This window comes from Boleophthalmus pectinirostris, unplaced genomic scaffold (genome assembly GCF_026225935.1).
Source record: "Boleophthalmus pectinirostris isolate CB_2022bp ecotype Guang Dong unplaced genomic scaffold, ASM2622593v1 HiC_scaffold_6, whole genome shotgun sequence".
In the NCBI taxonomy this organism is placed as follows: domain Eukaryota; kingdom Metazoa; phylum Chordata; class Actinopteri; order Gobiiformes; family Gobiidae; genus Boleophthalmus; species Boleophthalmus pectinirostris.
In genome coordinates this window covers 17,263,910-17,267,688 of record NW_026571447.1, presented here as the reverse complement: position 1 = coordinate 17,267,688, position 3,779 = coordinate 17,263,910, and positions in this window count along the sequence as shown.

Sequence of the window (3,779 nt, the reverse complement as noted above, 5' to 3'; positions counted from 1 at the left end):
AACCAGAATGATAAAAATAAAAATCTAAAACAGTGAATTAAGGAATGAATGAATTCTTCTTGTGGAAGAATTTCAACTTTTTTATTTTACTGTCTAATGTATACAGCTAAAAATATCCTTATCACATGTTGATGAATGTATGAATGTATTAGTATGTATTTGCTTTACTAGGGCCAGATAGTAGACATATCATTATAGTCTTAAAACACGAAAAAATAAAAATGGATAATTACACATTTTGCAGTGGGACTAAAGTTATTCCTCACTTACCAATGCATTCTGAACATCACGACTTTGAGAGGTCAGAGGTGAGTTTTACAGTGACGGTATAAGCTAACAACAACTACCATGTAATGTGCACTCCCTGTTTATCTGGAATTAAAAATCTTTCTAATTGATGCAGACAGCACGCAGCTGACCTATTACGAGATTTAAATTACAATTAAAGTCCTGGTTATCATCGTCTCCTTTCACTGTTGTCATGGTTTCGTTGCAAGCTCCATGTACATCTGAACAAAATGAAAAACAAACAAACAAAAAAAAGTATTAAAATGTGAATTATCTGCACATGTAAGCAGGACCCAGCTGCTTTTTATTCATGGAGTTGAGTCGCACATCATGCCTTTTCTCTATTCATTTCATTATAATTCAGGCATTATCTCTCAATGTTCAAGTAAGAACATCTTGAGAAGAGGGGGGTTAGATAAGAACATATAAAAAACCTCAGAAGAAAGAAATAAAAAGTCAATGTCAATTTGAGGTCAGAGCTAATGTATTGAAATGCATTATGCTTGCAGTCTAGCTTAGTTTTTTTTTTTCTCCCCCATTTTTTACAGTTATGTAACAACAGTTCCATTTGAGTGTGTGTTCTGGCCTTAAGGTCAAAGATATAGATCTTGTGGCATTAGAGGCTTCTGGCTAAACTCTGTGACTAAATACTGCCCTTAGCTGTTGACTGTGCTGCCAAGAGAGTCCATATTAAAAATGTTTTCATAGTGGCAGTGTGTAAAGAAATCATTATTTTTTTTCCCCAGCCATCAACAGTGTGACATAAAATTTCCATAACAAGTACAGAAATTAGAACATGGTGAAGTACAGAGAACTTAACCACCTGTTATGTATGTCAACCACAAATTATGATGAATGAGGGTCTCTCTCATGCATCATTAAATTGTAATATATTATGCTGTTGTATCTTCATCAGAAAAGTTTTTTTTTGCAAGTTTTAGGTAGCCTGCATATTTACTCTCCCTCCCTCTGAACAGCTCAGAAGTTCCTTATCTTTGTAGTCCAGACATTTTCACTAAACATATTCTGATCATTGCAGAGATCAAATTGCCTCTGGATGGACAAGTAAAATTTGTTGTGCATAGACTACATTCAATTCCTATACGTCAGCACTTACTGCTATCTGCTGATATGTGTCCTGATTGATTTGGGTTGGAGGAATTCTCTCTGCACATACTCTTGTTGTTGTGAAATATTAAGATTGTAGTGTTCAAAGTGATTTAAACATCACCTAAAATACATGCACAATATTTATGACTTTCATCTTCCTGTAATATGCATTTTGAAGACTTTTCACCATTAAAATAATAAGATATCTTGCTTAAATTGTTAATTGCTATGGTGACAATACTCTGAAACCCATGTATAAGCTGTTTAATGTTTTTAAAGAACTGTGTGCAACCTGTAATCAGTTTTTAAAAAAAAAGGTACAATCACAACTGAACTTGTGTTTCCAGTGCTTTAACATTGACATATAGAGGACACATACATACATGTTTTTTTTAGTATATGGACCACATAAGCCGCACTAGTAGAGGCAGTCATCATTGATTATTTGCGGGTGCTGTGGTTTAGGCTCTGTTTTGTTTTGTTTGTTTTTTTAATATCAGCATTTAATCTGGCAACCCAACTGAGAGACTAATGTGAGGCTTATACTGTTTCTGATTGGACTGCCTTCTTGAGAACCAAAACTCCAAATTATAACAAATCTTACATACAGTTCCTTAAATGGCATTGTAAAAACATGAATTAAATCTAGTATCTGGTTACCCCCCTTTCCTTTACAACCTCATTTCCACTAGCCACTATGGGGGCAAAATTGAATCTCACGCTTGAAGATGACGTGTCTAGAAAAGGTCATTTTAATCTGTACCTGACCACCTCTTACCCCCTCTCAGGCTGTAATTGTGCAAAGGAAGCAACCAACTGTGTGACTTACTTCAGAAAGTGACAGGAAGTATATGAGGTCACTTCCTACTGTTTCTATGACTATCTTTCATTGGAGATGGAAAAATAACAGGAACCCCACATAGACTACGTGTAAATGTGCCTGTAATGATCTTGAATGAATCCACTCTTGCATTTGAAGTACTTATTGCTGTCAGTCCATATCTTTATTATTCTGTATCTTCCAGTAGTTGGGATTTTTCTACTATAAAACAATATTGTCCACATGATTACACTTTTGACTGACAGCTCCCTGTTACTGCTTAATGATTTGTTACATTCAACCATGCAGTAAATCGTGCAGAATGGCTTTTTCAATTGTTGTTGAAACCTCATCTTTTCCCGTGGTACAATTTATAAGTTGTGTTTATGTTATGTTGGAGATTCATATACAGTATCAAGGTTAGGAGAACAAATATCCATTATGGTCTTATATCTGCAGGTTTAGGGGTAGACAAAGTTGGTGTTTATACATTCACTTGTCCTGGTTTGGTTCTGGCCAAGTTTAGATCTGATGTAGCCTTGGTTTAGTACTGTCCTTCTCCAGGTTTAATGGAGATTCATTAAGGAGGCCCATATTATGCTATTTTCTGATTTATGTTATAATATTCTTTCCTCATCAAAAACATACCTGGGGTTTTATTTTGTTTCTTTCACACATGTTCAGGCTGAGTTCTTCTCTCTGTCCCACCTTTTTAAACTCCATACACCTTCAACAGAATCATTTGGATGATTTCAGCCTTAAAATTACCAATCTCCACTGAACAATAGATAAAAGGTAGCTGTTAACTTAAAGTTAGTTAAAACTATTGCCTAATGACATCACAAGGTGGAACAGAGCCTTTTGAGCTTTGGAGATGTTGACTGACCAATAATAAAATGTTACTCAAACATCTATGTTATACCTACCTGTCTTATAATATTCATGTACATTTTTATTTAGTACTCGCTGATATTTCACTGATCAGATGCTAAAACTGCATTTTGTTTCACTATACTAGTACTTGAACAAGTGCAGTGTCAATAAATTCACTCCAAACCTGCTGTTATTGCAATTTGAAATATTTTATTTAATCTCCAAGGTACTTCAAGGACTTGGTATACTTTATTCCAATAACAATGAAAATGCCACACCAGAAGCCACTTTACCTCCAAGGGCTAAAATGCACTTATCTAAGAAACATATATCTTGAATCAGAATCGGTCATTTTCATAAGAACACAAGAAGGACCTTGAGCGTCAACTTTTGTATATATTTAATGGCTACAGGAGCAACAACAGTTATTTCCACTGTATACATTAAAGTTCACTTGCTGACATATATTAACACTTTCAGCATGTACAGATGTAAGCCAAGGTGTAGCTCTCTGTGCAGTACCAAGACATATGTTTGGACAAATCATGTGTTTGAGGCACAGACTGTACAGCAAAACCATGAAACATTTGGACAATTTACCACAGCTTAGAAAAAATAAATGTGCAAGGTTCATAATAAAATACTTTTTTCAGCAGAGCATGATACATGTTGTTTAGTAATCTTTTTA